Source organism: Stenella coeruleoalba (assembly GCF_951394435.1).
Source record: "Stenella coeruleoalba genome assembly, chromosome: 11".
Taxonomy (NCBI): Eukaryota; Metazoa; Chordata; class Mammalia; order Artiodactyla; family Delphinidae; genus Stenella; species Stenella coeruleoalba.
The window spans coordinates 25,338,900-25,358,872 of NC_137157.1; the positions used below are offsets into that span (position 1 = coordinate 25,338,900).

Below are 19,973 nucleotides of genomic sequence, written 5' to 3' on the forward strand. Positions count from 1 at the left end.
CTAAATTGTGTTCTGCCAGGGGCTACAAATGAGAGGGATTCCTCTGTTTTGTATCTGTGTTTGACACATGGTTTTTTAGGAGAGGAGTCAGGGGAGAAGAAGGGTCTTTTTTATTCAGCTATACACTTTGACAACGCAGAGCCCCTGAATAATCAGATTGTTTTTTTCCTCCACTTGGCCCCCAACTGAGCAGGTTGCAATCCTTTCCTAACTGGAGCGCTGCAGGGGGTGTGACAAGTGGAGACTTTACTGGACATTTGCATTCAAAGAATTAATAAAAATTCCTCATTTGCCTGAAAGCCCCATGAAGTTTATAACCTTGACGCTTTATAACCCCCTACACTGGTTTCTCTCCTGGTATGGCCAAACAAACCAACATAAATCTGTATTTTAAAGAATGCAATTAGTAATGTGCTACTGGACCACATACTGGAACTATGCAGTTCCCTGGCCACAGAATTTCACAAAAGGGAAACAAACAATACAGAACAATGAAAAGCATTCCCTGGGCTATATTAACCTTTAGGTCACCCATATTAATGGCAGCTATTCCATGTGAACATTTCTTATTTCAGGCAAAGTCTATTGAGGACAAAAGGTCAAAATGGCCTTTCTTTGGGGTTGACAGAGAAGAACTTTTTTTCCCTTATTCTTGGTTGGAAATTATATTATTGGTGCTTCCTGGGGGTGATTTTCAAGGTTTAGTTTGCAAATCTACCTTAGGGTTCTCTGTGTCTGTTTCTACAGCAGTACCTGATCCCAGTCTGCCTCTGTGGTCCTCCTGTACTCTACTTGGGGCAACACAGAAAGAGGTAATTAGGGCTGTTGCCAAATCCACAAGACTCCTGAGAATGGGTCTGGCAGGAGAAAGTGATAGACTCTACCATCAACACCCTGCAGTGCAGGGGGAGCACCAGGAAGAGGGTACCTAATGGAAAATTCAAAAATGTTTCCTGAGCCAGGGGCGAGAGAAGAAACCTGGCCCTGAGCACAGCACTGAAGAAGATAGAGAGCACAGGACATTGATTAACACCCCACAGGGCTGCCTCTCTTGTGTAACCTTAAAAAAGGAATTTCTTAGAAGTGGAATCCCAAACTAGCTAGACCACTGAGGGCTTTGATAGAGACCCAGGCGCCCTCTAGAGGCGACATTGAGGTTTCCAGTCACTGTGTGGCTTGAGAATGTTTGGGAAGGGGTGGGGGTAGTTACCAAACACATAAACTGGAGAAAGTCCCCAAGAGCAGCAGTACCATTGGGAGCTGCCAAGAAAGCCCAGCTGATGAGAATGGTTCCCAAGAATAGCAGTGTCGGGCTCTGTCTTCTCTTCCTGTTTGTCACCCTTGAGGGAAACTGAAGTCAGTCTTTACTGGCTACATATACCTGGGGATGGAATAGGGAACGAGAAAAGGTGGTCTTCCCTTCTTTTGGAAACCACTCTGTGATCTTGAGCCCTAAATTTATCCTAAATTAGCTAGATCCTTGACTCCAAATTATTTCTTCTTATTTCTTCCCCTGTAAAACCCTTGCAGACTTCAACATTGTCACCTCCCCAGCGACCTAAGGCTGCTGCCTCTCACAATGCCCCTGATGAGACAGTTACTCTATTAAGCATAGCTTTCTTCAGCTGGGTCACCACCACTGCTCCCACTGCTCTGGCCTTGGGGATGCAGCGTTATTCTCCTCTTGGCCATACATTTTAAAGCATGCAACAGGCCTTTCTAGTAATTCATCACAGCAGACTACCACCTGTAAGAAGACTTCAACAAAGAATCAAAAGTAACCAACTGGAAGAGACCCTAAGATTATCTGCTAAATTTTGAACTAAATGCATTAGAATTATCTGAAGTGTTTGTTACAAACAAGATTAAGGGCCCCACTTCACACTTAATTAGAATTTCTGCAAGTGGCTCTGAGATATCCGCATTCATAACAAGCTCCCCAGAAGATATATATGCACACCAACATTTGAATCACTGGCATGGGAAGTAATTTATGACTGCTATAAGATGTGGCTTCTTTCAGAGCCCACAGGACCAGCAACCAACAGGGGGAACCCTCAAGGCACATCCATGCCTCCTAGTTTTTAACCTGCACCCATGTGGCAAACATTGGCTCACCCCCACCACTGGTAGTGTACTGGCATGTCCATGCAGCAAAACCCAGTCAAAACACCAAGAGGTCCAGTGAGAGAAGAGTTCTCCCCTCATCCTGTCTAAGGCTCATCCAAGTGCTGCTTTATTTCCAGTCCCAGGAACTGTTTCTTTCAAGATGACTGAGTTTCCAACATGACAAATTTCCACTGGCATCATGGAAATCACCAGCCCAAACCACAAAGGTATGGTCTTACTCTGAGAATCTCAAGGATAATCACTTCAATACACTTCCAAAAGCCTGGGTCATCCCCTTCCCAAATAACACCAGAGCTCAGGCATAACAGTCTAAGCTGACTTCACCAATTTCAATCCAGTTCTTTTTAGAGTCCTGCCTCTCTTCTAAGATAAAGATAGTGCCTATATCCCTTCCCTATAGTTCTCTTGGTCCTGGCTTGGACTATGTGATTAATCTTGCTTAACTAGAATACAACAGATCTTCCCAAGAAAAAGAGGTAACAGACAGAGGAGTCTTGATCCATACCTGGAAAAGAGACATTCCAAATTCTTTGATTCTAAAATGCCATCAATTCTCAGACAGAACATCAATATAATGCCGGGTTTTTTTTTCAGTTACTTGCATACTATCATAAATATTTAAATTTAAATTTGGGTCCCTCAATGTCACTTAAAATAATTTCAAGATTACACTTTAATGTAGCATTGAAAAGTTGTGTATTTAAAAGAGCATGAAAATAAAACAGTATACTAAACGTACACAAAAATGTTTTACTAATTGACAAATAGTATATATTTATGCATATAATTATTCTACTTTATTATACAATATTACATAGTTTGAGACTTTTTTAATTTATAAACTTCCAAATTACTTCTTATAGACAGCATGATATGTGACATCAAACACTGATCTCCATTTGGCCTAACACTTGCTGATTCCCTTTACCACTTTTAGGATTAACAAGATAATTTCAAAGCACAGTAATTAAAGAATGCCAGGATGGAGAGGGCAGATAGCAGAAGCAAGAAGAACTACAATCCCGCAGCCTGTGGAACAAAAACCACATTCACAGTAAGATAGACAAGATGAAAAGGCAGAGGGCTATGTACCAGATGAAGGAATGATAAAACCCCAGAAAAACAACTAAATGAAGTGGAGATAGGCAACCTCCGAGAAAAAGAATTCAGAATAATGACAGTGAGCATGATCCAGGACCTCGGAAAAAGAATGGAGGCAAAGATCAAGAAGATGCAAGAAATATTTAACAAAGACCTAGAAGAATTAAAAAACAAACAAACAGAAATGAACAATACAATAACTGAAATGAAAAATACACTAGAAGGAATCAATAGCAGAACAACTGAGGCAGAAGAACGGATAAGTGACCTGGAAGACAGAATGGTGGAATTTGCTGCTGCGGAACAGAATAAAGAAAAAAGAATGAAAAGAAATGAAGACAGCCTAAGAGACCTCTGGGACCACATTAAATGCAACAACATTGGCATTATAGGGGTCCCAGAAGGAGAAGAGAGAGAGAAAGGACCCGAGAAAATATTTGAAGAAATTATAGTCCAAAACTTCCCTAACATGGGAAAGGAAATAGCCACCCAAATCCAGGAAGCACAGAGAGTCCCATACAGGATAAACCCAAGGAGAAACATGCCGAGACACACAGTAATCAAATTGGAAAAAAATTAAAGACAAAGAAAAATTACTGAAAGCAGCAAGGGAAAAAGGACAAATAACATACAAGGGAACTCCCAGAAGGTTAACGGCTGATTTCTCAGCAGAAACTCTACAAGCCAGAAGGGAGTGGCATGACATATTTAAAGTGATGAAAGGGAAGAACCTACAACCAAGATTACACTACCTGGCAAGGATTTCATTCAAATTCGATGGAGAAATCAAAAGCTTTACAGACAAGCAAAAGCTAAGAGAATTCAGCACCACCAAACCAACTCTACAGCAAATGCTAAAGGAACTTCTCTAAGTGGGAAACACAGAGTAGAAAAGAACCTACAAAAACAAACCGAAAACAATTAAGAAAACGGTAATAGGAACATACATATCGATAATTACCTTAAACATGAATGGATGAAATGCTCCAACCAAAAGACACAGGCTCTCTGAATGGATATAAAAACAAAACCCATATATATACTGTCTACAAGAGACCCACTTCAGACCTAGGGACACATACAGACTGAAAGTGAGGGGATGGAAAAGGATATTCCATGAAAATGGAAATCAAAAGAAAGCTGGAGTAGCAATACTCGTATCAGATAAAATAGACTTTTTTTTTCTTTTTTTGTGGTATGCGGGCCTCTCACTGTTGTGGCCTCTCCCATTGTGGAGCACAGGCTTCAGAAGCGCAGGCTCAGCAGCCATGGCTCACGGGCCTAGCCGCTCCACGGCATGTGGGATCTTCCCGGGCCGGGGCACAAACTCGTGTCCCGTGCATCGGCAGGCGGACTCTCAACCACTGCACCACCAGGGAAGCCCAAACTAGACTTTAAAATAAAGAATGTTACAAGAGACAAGGAAGGACACTACATAATGATCAAGGGATCAATCCAAGAAGAAGATATAACAATTACAAATATATATGCACCTAACATAGGAGCACCTCAACACATAAGGCAACCACTAACAGCTATAGAAGAGGAAATCGACAGTAACACAATAATAGTGGGGGACTTTAACACCTCACTTACACCAATGGACAGATCATCCAAACAGAAAGTTAATAAGGAAACACAATCTTTAAATGACACAATAGACCAGATAGATTTAATTGATATTTATAGGACATTCCTACACTTTCCTCTCAAGTGCGTGCAGAACATCCTCCAGGATAGATCACATCTTGGATCACAAATCAAGCCTCAGTAAATTTAAGAAAATTGAAATCATATCAAGCATCTTTTCTGACCACAATGTTATGAGATTAGAAATCAATTACAGGGAAAAAAACATAAAAAACACAAACACATGGAGGCTAAGCAATACGTTACTAAATAACGAAGAGATCACTGAAGAAGTCAAAGAGGAAATCAAAAAATACCTAGAGACAAATGACAATGAAAATATGATGATCCAAAACCTATGGGATGCAGCAAAAGCAGTTCTAAGAGGGAGGTTTATAGCAACACAAGCCTACCTCAAGAAACAAGAAAAATCTCAAAAAACAATCTAACCTTACAGCTAAAGGAACTAGAGAAAGAAGAACAAACAAAACCCAAAGTTAGCAGAACGAAAGAAATCATAAAGATGAGAGCAGAAATAAATGTAACAGAAACAAAGAAAACAATAGCAAAGATCAAAAAACCAGAAGCCGGTTCATTGATAAGATAAACAAAATTGATAAACCATTAGCCAGACTCATCAAGAAAAAAAGGGAGAAGATTCAAAGCAATAGAATTAGAAATGAAAAAGAAGTAACAACTGACACTGAAGAAATACAAAGGATCATGAGAGATTACTACAAGCAACTATATGCCAATAAAATGGACAACCTGGAAGAAATGGACAAATTCTTAGAAAAGCACAACCTTCTGAGACTGAACCAGGAAGAAATAGAAAATATAAACAGACCAATCACAAGCAGTGAAGTTGAGACTGCGATTAAAAATCTTCCAATAAACAAAAGCCCAGGACCAGTCAGCTTCACAGGCGAATTCTATCAAAGATTTAGAGAAGAGCTAACACCTATCCTTCTCAAACTCTTCCAAAATATAGCAGAGGGAGGAACACTCCCAAACTCATTCTACGAGGCCACCATCACCCTGATACCAAAACCAGACAAAGATGTCACAAAGAAAGAAAACTACAGACCAATATCACTGATGAACATAGATGCAGAAATCCTCAACAAAATACTAGCAAACAGAATCCAACAGCACTTTAAAAGGATCATACACCATGATCAAGTGGGATTTATCCCGGGAATGCAAGGATTCTTCAACATATGCAAATCAATCAATGTGATAAACCATATTCACAAATTGAACAAGATAAATCATATGATCATCTCAATAGATGCAGAAAAAGCTTTCGACAAAATTCAACACCCATTTTATGATAAAAACCCTCCAGAAAATAGGCATAGAGGAAACTTACCTCAACATAATAAAGGCTGTATATGACAAACCCACAGCCAACATTGTTCTCAATGGTGAAAAACTGAAACCATTTCCTCTAAGATCAGGAACAAGACAAGGTTGTCCCCTCTCACCACTATTATTCAACATAGTTTTGCAAGTTTTAGCCACAGCAATCAAAGAAGAAAAAGAAATAAAAGGAATCCAAATCGGAAAAGAAGAAGTAAAGCTGTCACTGTTTGCAGATGACATGATACTATACATAGAGAATCCTAAAGATGCTACCAGAAAACTACTAGAGCTAATCAATGAATTTGGTAAAGTAGCAGGATACAAAATTAATGCAGAGAAATCTCTTGCATTCCTATACACTAATGATGAAAAATCTGAAAGAGAAATTAAGGAAACACTCCCATTTACCATTGCAACAAAAAGAATAAAATACCTAGGAATAAACCTACCTAAGGAGACAAAAGACCTGTACGCAGAAAACTATAAGACACTGATGAAAGAAATTAAAGATGATACAAACAGATGGAGAGATATACCATGCTCTTGGATGGGAAGAATCAACATTGTGAAAATGACTATACTACCCAAAGCTGAGCAGATACCCTAGGATGTCCCTCCCCTCACCTGGCCTTTAAAAATGCTTTGCTGAAATGCTTCAAGGAGTTAGGGGTCTTTTTTGGGCACAAGTCACCTGTTCTCCTTGCATGGCCCTGCAACAAACCTTTCTCTGCTCCAAACTTCGACGTTTCGGTTTGTTTGGCCTTACTGTGCGTCAGTCACAGGAACTTGCGTTCTGTAACAGAAATAGAATCTTAAGCCAGTCAGTCAGGAACTACCCAATCAACACTAGTGAGGTAATCTGCCTGACAGACCCGTGCCATCCCGTAAAAGAACGTGACCTTGACACAAACAATCCACTCTTTTTTTTTTTTTTGTATACAGCAGGTTATTAGTTATCTATTTTATACATATTAGTGTATATATGTCAATCCCAGCCATAAAAAGGAAGGAAATTGGGTCATTTGTAGAGACGTGGATGGATCTAGAGACTATCATACAGAGTGAAGTAAGTCAGAAAGAGGAAAATATCGTATATTAACGCATATATGTGGAACCTGGAAAAATGGTACAGGTGAACTGGTTTGCAGGGCAGAAATTGAGACACAGACGTAGAGGACAAACATATGGACACCAAGGGGGGAAGCAGTGGGGGGTGGGGGGCGGGGGGTGATGAATTGGGTGATTGGGATTGACATATATACACTAATATATATAAAATGGATAACTAGTAAGAACCTGCTGTATAAATAAATAAATTAAATTAAATTAAAAAAAAATAAAGAATGCCAGGATATATTCTGTACTCTGCATTTGTTTCTATTTTCTTAGTTGAATTACATATGACTGTAAAAATCAGACAGGTTTCCTTGACTATTATCTAGAAAATTTTGACTTATATTTAGTGCCTGAATCTTTCATGATGTGTGAATCAGTCAAACCAATCTCTCCTATACTTGGCAATTTCCACTGCCTTTAACTGCATTGTCAGGCCTGTGACACATGTCACAGTAAGAATATTAAACAGTATTTGTGTGCGGCTCCCCTTCTTGGAACCAAGCATGTGGCTTTTGCTAATCAAGAAAATACAGTCAGCAAGCCAGTCTTAGAATGACAAACTTTTGTTCCCTCATAAAAAAAATTTATATCCCATAGATTTTTTTTCCATGCCCTTTTGAATAAACAGTAACTTTACAATGCTACATTAAAGTGTAATCTTTTTGAAATTATTTTAAGTGACAGTGAGGGACGTAAATTTAAATATTTATGATACTATGCAAATAACAACCAATGTGACAATCAAATGATAGAAATTTCTACACAAGGCTAAGTTTCCATGTACCTATAAAATGGTAACTATGTAAAATGTCTTTTGATGCACAGCTCTGTTGGCAGTTAAGAATTTCAGAATCATTGAAATGTAAAGAGGGAAAAAAAGCCTGGAAAGATACGACTCTACCTGCACCATTAAAAAATCTATTTTTTAACATTCAGAATATGTTAATAAGTAGTTTTATATGTAGAAAAAATAACTCACACTATACACACACACACACAAATCAGCTTCAGAAGTTTAAAAATTTAAATATGAAAAGCAAAACTTTGACACTGTTTAGAAAAAAAATATAGGATTTAGAAAAATGATCAGTAAACATCTAAAGAGATATTCAATCTCACTAGTAATCAGAGAAATGTAAATGTAAGCAATGAATGAGATGCCATCAGATTGACATAAATTAAGAAGTCTGATAATACCCAGCGATATTGAAGGGGTGGAAAAAATAGGAACTCTAATGCACTATAATTTGCATAACGGAGCAACTTGGCAATATCTAAGTTAAATGTACATCCCACTTGTTGGTTTATACCATAGAAAAGCTCTCACACATGTGCATAAGGAAACACATCAAGTAAAAAACCTAAACATCCAGCAAAAGAAGAATAGGTAAATAAACTATGGTACATTTAAACAATGGCACAGGGTACAGCAGTTTAAATAAATGTATGAGAGCAACATCTGTCAACACATATAAATCTATTATGTTAAGCAAAAAATATAATAATTTGCAGACTATAGGTACAGTATACCATTCATATAAAGTTTAAAATCGTGCAAACAACCCTACCTACTGTTTATGGATGCATAACTCAAAAAAAAAAAAGTATAAAACAGGCAAAAATAAGACAAAAACAAAAGCAGGCATGGAATGATAAACACCAACTTCAGGATAGTGGTTATCACAGGAGAAGGACAGAGGAGGGGAACACACCATATCTCAACCAGTATATATTACTTTTTGGTACTCTTATGCCAAAAAAAGAAACAAAAAGATCTGAAAGAAATGTGGTTAAATGCTAAGATTCTTTTAAGCTAGGTAGTGGTCATTTATTATTTGTCATATTATTTTATATACCTTTTCTGTATGCTTACTATATTTTATAATTTTATAAAGCGGAAAGACATTATATAAGATAGTAACAACAGAACTTTAAGACAACTGATACCTTGTTAGCTTTGTCTTCCACTGTATATGAGAGTTACTCCAAGTAGATAAACGCAAGTAAGTCAAAAGTTTTCTGTGACATACTTTAAACTTTAAAGTACTTTAAAGCATCAGCATAGGTATTAGGTATTGTAGCATATTGATTATTTCAACATAGAGGAACACAGACTATTTCAACTAGACATAGCCTCTTAATCAAATTTGGACATTGAATTAGTTCATCTCTAAATTCCCTTCCACTCTTGACTATCAATATGTTAATTTATCTTGAACCGTAAAGTATATAGTAAGATGGTGGTAAGTGAAAATAAAAAGCAAAGTGTAACCTCCAAATGAAAGGTAAGCATTTCAAAACTCCCAACCAGTGGCCTAATAGTCTAAATCCAGAGTACAATTTATTTAGGCATCAAGTAATAATCAAATCAGATGGTCAATTGGATCACAGAGGTATTTCTAATTTAACACTATCTGAATGACCTTCTTGGCGCTTTTGGGAAAAACTGAATTGTGGAGAACTAAAAAAATTCAGAGAAGGACACTATAATCTCTTGTTCTCAAACTTTCTAATGTATCAGAACCACCTGTGTGTCTTGTGTTAAATACAGCTTCCTGGGCTCCACTGTAAAAATTCTGAAGTTTGAAGTGGGACTTAGCTTTGTCCTTCATGAGCCCCACAGATGATTTTAATGTACACAAATATTTGAGAAAGATACCAGCAGATTTACTGGTCATTTTACTTGGTTATTAATTACAGAATTGAAAACACATGGTTACAATTGTTCAGTTATTATTTACCTCCTCACTTAAAAAAAACTGATGCAACAATGATGATAATGATAGCAGTTAATAGCAAGCATATATTAATCTGAGGCAGAAATCATCCTACAATACTCTACATTATATAATCTCTTTAAAACTTCATAACAACCCCAGGAAATAGGTAGTATTACTATTATTATTCGTAGTAGTAGTAGTACCATCACGTGGTCTGACTTAACAGTTAGTGAGTGGCAATGCCAGGATTCCAACTCTGGCAAATTGACTTCAGAGCCTATACTATCAGCCACTACCTTACACTGCCTCTATAAATGGTACGATTACTAACAATAGCTCTTAATAACAATAGCTCTCACTTTATAGAGTACCTACTATGTGCTGAACTCTGTTAAAATATACATTATCTCATTTAATCCTCAAAGCATCTCTGCAAGTATTTCTATCCCTGTTTTACAGATGGGGAAACTGAGACTGAGAGATGGGGTAACACAGCCGTGAGGTGGCAGAACCCAAAGTTTAGGTCAGATCTGCTAACTCCTAAACCTATTACCTGTTTGCTACACCATGTTGCCTCTTGAACTATCAGTGGTCAGAACCCCAATTCCTGCCCAGGTTTCTCCTTTTCCTGGCATTTTACCCTTGTCCTGCCTGGGTCAGTCATTCTCTATGATACAGTGACTCTAGAAATGTAGTGTCCATTATATCTGCTTCTGAAGGCCAAATATTCATTTTGAATACAGACCTGCCCCTTCAGGATAAGTTTTCATTTTCCCAGCCTTCTAAGGCTGTGGTTCCCAAATTTTGTTTTGACTGCTCAACCCTATCAGTAAAACATTTTGAGCACTAGTCCCATTCATATTTATTTATAAATTATATCATACAATAGGTACTCACATATCATGTATTTCATAAAGCATGAAAAATGTACATTTTAAATGAGATTTTAAAAATACAAATATTTCTAATATTTTTTTCTAACATCCTTACTTTGGAGACTATATAACTTTAAGAAACTCTACTAGGTCGATGGCCAGAGTCCATGATCACAATTTAAAACGATAAAGCTTCAAGACAACAGCTCCTAACCTGACTGAGTTGAAAAACTTTTTTAAAAGATAGAATCTCAAGTCCCCTCCCCGCAAAGATTCTGACTTAGAATCTGTCAATGCCTCAGCTGTAGCTGATGCTCAGATGTGGAAACCACAGCTCTAAGAGACACAGCCCTGGCCAGAGGACCACAGGGACAGTGACAACAGGGATTGTCTGTTTGGTCCTAACATCACCTCTCTCTATCACATCTCTCTGATAAACTCTGTCTCACAAGATTTCGATTATCCTTCTTATCTCGCTTTAATTTGGGAGGAGGGATTATTTATGCCGATTCTTTGGTTTTAGATGGAAGGAAGACTGTCCTAGGTAACAACAACTTTCCTGGTGGGCTGGTGCTCTATCCCTTTTAAAGAAAATTCCTTATTGTTCCATAGTATTACAGCAATGCAAGCACAAAATAGCTTTTACTATTTTTTTTTTTTTTTTGGCTGTGTTGGGTCTTCGTTGCTGCACGCAGGCTTTCTCTAGTTGTGGCAAGCGGGGGCGACTCTTCGTTGGGGTGCGTGGGCTTGTCATTGTGGTGGCTTCTCTTGTGGTGGAGCACGGGGTCTAAGCGCTTATGCTTCAGTAGTTGTGGCACTCGGGCTCAGTAGTTGTGGCTCGTAGGCTCTAGAGCACAGGCTCAGTAGTTGTGGCGCACGGCCTTAGTTGCTCCGCAGCATGTGGGATCTTCCCGGACCAGAGATTGAACCTGTGTCCCCTGCATTGGCAGGCCGATTCTTAACCACTGTGCCACCAGGGAAGTCCCACAAAATAGCTTTTAAATCTTCTGGCTTTGCTCAATGCATAAAAATTATTTATTAAAAATTAATTATTGCTTGTCCATGACCTTTGGGTTACATTTGCACTCAAAACACTACCACTTCTGAAGTGAATATTTTTAATAATTATTTTGATTCACGTGGCTGCATTTTTGGGCACGTTGGGGAGAGGTAAATGATTGAAGCGGAATACAACTGTGCAATCTGTTCCCAGGGCCTACATCTTAATAACTAAACTGTATCCAATACTCAAATGTTTGCATAAGCCTTTGTATTTTGGCACATTAGGACAAGACTGTCACTAAGCCAGCTGATTAGCATTCATTAAAATAGATTAAATTATCTACTCTGGTTCTCAGACCCATTCTGACCAGCCTCAGTTCTCACCATTTATTTAAGTCCTTCTTGCCTGATTTGGTATTAATTCCTAATCTACCTTTGGTCACCAGTCTTTGTCTCTACCTCCACCCTCCAAAACCCTGCCCAAATGACAGGAGTGATAATGTCAAGCCTGTAGCTGCAAATGGATTGCTGTGAATGAAGCAATGGGGCACTCATAAAGAAGGGGTCTCCAAGGCAATTTGTTCCCCAAATACATTTTGCAATGCTTACAAAATCACATACACAGAGTCACTGATATAAAGTTTCATTCGTTGGACAAGCCAAAACTATCTTTACCACTAAAAAAGAAAAAAGATTATTTTGTTAGAGAATTTATTTCTCACATACAGAAACTGAAACTATTGACTTGAAAATAATAATTTTTTTTTTTTTTCTTTTTGCGGTACGCGGGCCTCTCACTGTTGTGGCCTCTCCCGTTGTGAGCACAGGCTCCGGATGCACAGGCTCAGCGGCCATGGCTCACGGGCCCAGCCGCTCCGTGGCATGTGGGATCTTCCTGGACCGGGGCACGAACCCGTGTCCCCTGCATCGGCAGGCGGACTCTCAACCACTGCGCCACCAGGGAAGCCCGAAAATAATAAATTTTAAAATTATTCACCCATTAAAGTCGAGGTGACCATAACTTTGGACTCACTAATGTTAGACTTAGGAACTTATCCTAAGAAAATAATCAAGATGCATCCAAAGATTTATGTTCAGTGGTATTCTGCTGAATGTTACTATAAAAAGGAAAAATTGAACCCAATCTAAATGTCCAACAATAGATATTTTGTTAAATAAATTGTGGTATGTTCGTCTGATTAAGCTTTAAAATCATGTTACCAAATAATACTGAAAGAAATAGTAAAATGTATAAAATATCACATCGTGAGAGCAAAAGCAGATAGTAAAACACTGTTGGATTTATATAGATTTTTATATCAATTAGGTAAAAGAGAAAATGGTTGTGTGCATTTTTTAAAAAAGACTGGAAAGATGTAACAAAGTATTTGTTTTTATCTCTGATAAAATTTTAGGTGAAATTTTTCCAACTTTTCTACAACAAGCATTATTTTACTTACATACAGATATACACATATATTTTGGTTTGTTGAAACACTGAAAAATGATTTTATTATGGAAGTATGCTTTGGTCCCTAAATCACTTTAATTTGAAAATCAGTGTAAATATAACTTTCAACATTTTATTATGGAGACCACTCAGTGATTTCATATTATTATTCATATTACTAATTTAATTGTCATAAAATATTTAAGCCTTATTCATTTACATAGACATAATAAATAATATTCCTATGTTGTTTTTATCTCATCTGCTTTTTTTATTAACTATGCGTGAAAATAATATACAGAAAAATATTACCTGATATCCAGTACTAAAGAATAATAACAATAAGCATTCAAAGGGGCCTGCTAATAATAATATTGTTTCTTCTGTAGGAAAAGATAAACTTTAAGACAGTTAATCATAACCAATAGATGACTTTTGCTATGCAATGATACAACTTGGGTTTCCCATGATTCCCATGTATTATCTGTCTTTATATTAAACAATGTCAGCTTATATAATTGGGGGGCTTTAAATTACTAACACTAAAAATGATCAAAAAGAGAGCTACAGCTTATTCCTCAAGGTTCTTAATCTTTTAGAAACAGTAAAAAAGGAATAAAGTTTTCAAACAGATATTTAAAAGTGTTGGCTTTTGTAATTCTTAATAGACCATCTCTTCACGGGATTTACACCATTGAAACCACAGATAAATCACAGAAGGAAAGCACCATCCATCTTATCATCCCAATGAGGATGTGGCAGAGAAAGGAAAGGGAAAGTTTCCACCCAACAACCCAGCTTCAAGGCTTCATGGGTTGTTGGGACATAACAGCATGACCAGTTTTAACACGCCTATAAAACGGTATTCCTCTGACCACTTATTTAAAAGATTAATGCCACATATTGGAGGGAGGGTGTGAGTGTGAAGGTTGAGTTTAGTTGGTTTAGTGCGGGTCGTTAAATTGAGCCATCAAATAATAATAATATTTTTCTCCAACTATGCAACATAGGACAAAATGGGAAGCTAAAAGAGCTATTCATCAGAACAAAATCTGAGCTCTGAGTCAACTGTTTACACATTGTAAATGTATTTCATCCACTTTAACACAACACCACCCCTGGGTGGCAATGCCTGCCAAGCTGGAGACTGTCAAGTTTAAGGGCCCAAAGAAGTTGACTATGGACTTTAAAATGTCCCCAAATGTACTGTTATCTCAGATGAAAAGGAAGCACCTGGATTTGGGACTAGCCCTTCTCATAAATCTGCTGCTGTATAAACTCCCAGCTTGGAATCTCTTCCTTCTACTTATACAGATGGTATGGTAACTGGAAAGGGTTTCCCAGATAAAAAGTAAGCATGGTTCAAGGTTGAGACCTTATTAGCATTTCCAAAGAGCTGTGAAAAGCCTCTATTCTCTCTCCCCTGCCAAGTAAATTTTGTTTTGCTGAGCTTTGGCACTGTTCCTCTGTTGTCATGGTGGGGCATTATTGTCACAGCTGTCTCAGGGGGTGCTGCCTTGAATATGTTTAGAAAATAACACACAAATAAGGAACATGACATTTGCTATACCGAAAAAACTTTTATAAGGCAACCACACCTACTACTGCAAAAATCCAAACTGGTAATATAAATATCACTTGGCACTTCTAAAACTATAGAGCCAAAAGATGAAATTAAGTAAATGAATAAATGTGCTATCTACAACAGAGATGAGAACACTAAACTGAGTACACACTGATGTCTTCACTAAAAAGAGGGCAAATAAAAAGAATACTCTGAAGACCTTTTTAATATGAACAATCGATGCAAATTTTCTCAAAAAAAAATTATAACCCATTCCCTCCAACCTCCTGCTTCATTTAGTAAATTTTCTTTTTCAAAGTGACCAATTCTTTTGTTGTCATTATCTTGCTCTTCAGAAAACAGTGGGCTATCAGCAGCATGAAAGGAAGCTCTTCTCAATTTCATATTGATTATGAATAAAGAAGATGGTCAGAGAAGTTAATAGTGCATACAAGGCCTTAAATGATGGGCAAAATGTAAATGTTATGCAACATATTGGAATTTCCTTTACAAGCATGCTGCCTTTAGGATATTTACGTTTAACCAGGATTGCAGGTAAGAACCTGCAACTAATGTGCATTTAATGAAATGTTATTCATTATATCCTTATCAGTAAATAAATGGCTCAGAGGTCATCTGACATTTCCTTAGCACTTTCACAATGATTTCAGGTTAAAAACAAAAACAAAAAACTTTAGTTGTTACTCCTGACATCTTCAAAATCAAGGGAAATGGGAGCATTCCTCAATACCATCACAGATTTGCCATGGGATTTTGAGAAAGTTACTTTCCAAATCATTGCTCTTTTTTTCTAGAAATAGATTAATGATTAAAATAAAGTAATAATACTTCTAGTGGATCATGACTACAAATATTTAGGGATTTCTCACAATAAGATATAGTTGCATTAAGACATTCCTTTGAACACCTTAACAGAATCCAACATAACAGTGACTTAAGTAAGATTGAAGAATTATTTCTCCTTCACATAAAAGTCTGAGCTAGTAGATGATGTGGACTGTAGGGTGACTTTCTTCCATGAGGTCGTCCAAGGACCCAGATTTCACCTATGTTATTGTTCCACTAGAGCAGGGGTAGAGAAACTACTGTCAGTAGGGTGATCACTTGTTTTTATTAAAAAAAAAAAAAAAAAAGTTTTATTAGAACACAGCCATGCCCAATTGTGTAAGTATTGTCTATGGCTGCTGTGACAGCAAAACTGAATAGTTGTGACAGAGATCCCATGGCCTATAAGTCAAAATATTTCCTATCAGGCCCTTTAAGAAAATTTGCCAACCTCTGCAAAGAAATATACTAAATGAAGTTCTCTACTGCACAGTCATATCTGGTTCACCACCACACTGCAGCTTATGTAAAAGGGTAGAAAGATAAGTAAAGATATTTTCTTTGGCCAGAACTTAGCTATATGGCCTACATTCAGAGGAAGCTGGAAAATGCTGTTTCTAGCTTGAGAGCCATGTTCCCAGCTAAAAACTGGCACTTCTGTTAGTAAGAGAAAGACTGACAGAATGAATATCAGAGGCCAATTAGTAGGCTCTTCTACAGACCACCTCTGGCCACCCAAGTATTGATACATACCCTTCTGATACATAAGAACGAATTCACTTCCTTCCCATGGACACCCATCCAACGTCCCATCCAGTTACCACATCTATTGGAGTCCGAGATCTCCGAGTGCTAAGCAGTCCTTTCCATCATATTTGGATGTGGCTCCTTTTTGGAGTAGTGACTCATAAGACAGCCAATGTGCAGTGGTATGACAAGACGAGCCAACCACAATAAAAACTCCAAGTCAGAAAAGGGAAGAATGGGAAATACATAGTAATCACTAGTCCACAGCAACTGTCAAATCCTAATGAGCAAGAACTGCAAAGATTCCCTGCCCTGGCTGAGAGTAAGCCCCTTGGTTGGCCTTTCTGATCACCCTCGATTCTGCTATATGGGGGTTCTTTCACCATTATCCTCTGTGGCCACATCTGAAGTTGGTATTAGAGACTATGGCCTTCTTGGAGATTTGACATTTTCTCAGCCTGTTTCCTGCTGGTGTGGGCTCCAGGTGTTGTATTGGGGATGAAAAATCATAGGTTTATGGTTTCTTGCAGACATTTAAAAGTTTTCTGTGAGTGGTGCACCTGAAATTGTATGGTACACAAACTGCAAGGCTATTTGTGATGACCCCAATCCTGATTGAGGTCAGATTACAGGAAAGGGCAAGGAGACCTTTTAGAACAGCAGTCCCCAACCTTTTTGGCACCAGGAACTGGTTTTGTGGAAGACAATTTTTCCACAGACCGGGGGGCAGGTGGATGGTTTTGGGATGATTCAAGCACATTACATTTATTGTGTACTTTATTTCTATTATTATTACATTGTAATATATAATGAAATAATTATACAACTCACCATAATGCTGACAGGAAGCGGAGCTCAGGTGGTAATGCGAGCGATGGGGAGCAGCTGTAAATGCGGATGAAGCTTTGCTCACTCGCCTGCTGTTCACCTCCTGCTGTGTGGCCTGGTTCCTAACAGGCCACGGACTGTACCAGTCTGTGGCCTGGGGGTTAGGGACCCCTACTTTAGAAGACACTCACTGTGAAGGTAGAAGGAGTCTAGACTCACGAGCCAAGCTTCCCAAGAAGAGTTGAAAGTCAGAGTGCTGCTTCCAAGTACTTTGCAGTTAATACCAGAATCCATCCGGAACCAGCCATATCAGAGCTGTGAGTGTGCCTATGAGGGAAATAGGTGGGGACTTGTAAATTGAGTAGAGCTCTACCTTTCGGGATCCAGGGCTTTTGCCGAAGTCCACCCCACCCCCACCCCGAGTGAGCATTACACAGCAGGAGGGAACATTTTCTCCTTCTCTCTATTCCACCTTCAACACAATGCCATCCTAATTATATAAATATTTTACCCTTCCTTCCAAGCAAAGTAAAAATGCCCCGTCTCTATGAGATCTTATTATATCCAGGTAAGAATTAATCAGTTCCTCCTTGGGGCTCCAATAGCACTTACAAATTGTCATTTATTGGCTGGTTACTGGTTACTTAACTTCCCTGTGCTTTTGTTTCCTTATGGAAATAATAGTAAAGATCTCACAGAATTGTTATGAGAATTAGATCTGTTAAACACAGAAAGCATTTAGAACAATTCCTGTTAAGGGGGAAGCACTTGATAAAATTTGGCTACAATTATTATTATGAACCAGTAAGTTCCACTTTTGCATAAGCAGTTGGGATTGCGTTTCTGTAACTTCCAACTTAAAGTGGCCTTACTCAGTTTTACTTTTGTAAGAAACTGGCAAGAGACAATAACCAATCCCTCTAACACAAATTCATTTTTTCACTTCTAATTTCACCAAACTGTGCAGAAATTGGTTTTGAGAACATATGAGATAGAAGAAAACTAACATTTTAAATTGCACACTGAATCTGTCATGCCTCTGTGTTCAAAAAGCATAATGGACATTGTTAGTCAGTTATCTAAACAGATCCATTACCTTCCTGATAATACCCTGATGAGTTCAAACCTATGTCCCCATCTGCCTTACACAAAGCTGATCCTCCCTCAGCTTCTGGAGTAATCCTAAACTATCTAAACCAGTGTTTTTCATTCAGGGTGATTTTGCCTCCTAGGGGACATTTGACAATGTCTAGAGACATTCTGGTTGTTGCAACTGGTTGGGGAATGCTCCTGGCCTCTAGTGGGTAAAGGCCAGGGATGCTGCTAAACAACCTACAATGCACAGGACAGTCCCCCATAACAAAGAATTATCCAGCCTAAAATGCCAATGGTGTCAAGGTTGAGAAACCCTAGTCTAAAGGGAATCCCATCCCTTTATGAGAGGGAATATGTGACCCTGATACCGACCAGGGTTCTTGACCTTCCCCAATCAACAGAAATTAACTCGAGGCCAGACAAGAAATTCAGGCCTCTGGGGCTCCTGCATCAGCTGCAGGAGGGGGCGAAAACAAGTAACAGGTTCCCTTGCTTGCTCCCCAAGGAGGGGGTGAGCTTGTTCCTTATATGGGGTGAGGGTAGGGGGTGTGTCCAAGGGTTGGGCCGGAGGGGTGGCTTAGGTGTTTTGTCCACCCTTTAGGTAGTGTTATGTGCAGAGGGGCATGAGCAGTCCCTTGCTTTTGTTCCTGACACCCAGTTTTTGCTCCCAGCTCTTCAGAAATGGCAGTGGGTTTTTTTTGTCTTTTTGTATATTTTGGGTCCAGATTTTGCCCCAACTGCACATGCACAGTTATTTTTAGTCCCATATAGTTTCTTTGTATTTTGCTGCTTGAGCAGAGGTGTGTCTAGGTGCAAGCATTGCAGCACTGCAGCAAAGGGTCCCAGGTCCCAGGTCTGTCTCAACCCAATTCCAACCAATGAGATATGAGAAGAGGTTTTCTAGATGCTCCGGGAAAGCTTTTCATCTCTCCTAAGAAAGAAGCTCAGGAGTATCTCTCTTTCTCTTTCCCCTTCTCTCTCTCTCTCTCTCTCTGTCTCTGTCTCTGTCTCTCTATCTTGTCACACGCCAAGTTTGCATGCAGCCTAATTGCTCCAGTAGCCATTGTCCAACACCAAAAGGAACCAGCCTGAGGATTAAAACAGAACAAAGCAACATAAAGACCCACTGTCTTTTTTTTTTTTAAATGTCTTTATTGGAGTATAATTGCTTTACAATGGTGTGTTAGTTTCTGCTTTATAACAAAGTGAATCAGCTATAAATATACATATATCCCCATATCTCCTCCCTCTTGCATCTCCCTCCCACCCTCCCTATCCCACCCCTCTAGGTGGTCACAAAGCACCAAGCTGATCTCCCTGTGCTATGCGGCTGCTTCTCACTAGCTATCTATCTTACCTTTGGTAGTATATATAAGTCCATGCCACTCTCTCACTGTGTCCCAGCTTACCTTCCTCCTCCCCATGTGCTCGAGTCCATTCTCTACGTCTGCGTCTTTATTCCTGTCCTGCCCCTAGGTTCTTCAGAACCTTTTTTTTTTTTTTTT

At 38.6% G+C, this 19,973-nt stretch overlaps 1 long non-coding RNA gene across 1 annotated transcript in view; it reads right to left on the reverse strand.

Moving 5' to 3' along the window:
- Window positions 1–6,878: 6,878 nt before the first annotated feature.
- LOC307194613 overlaps window positions 6,879–19,973 on the reverse strand; it is a 62,203-nt gene continuing 49,108 nt past the window's right edge. The window contains exons 3-4 of the long non-coding RNA XR_013830586.1: window positions 17,377–17,700; window positions 6,879–7,018 (exon numbers count right to left, since the gene is read on the reverse strand). This is a non-coding gene — a long non-coding RNA (uncharacterized lncRNA). The remainder of the gene's footprint in view (window positions 7,019–17,376; window positions 17,701–19,973) is intronic.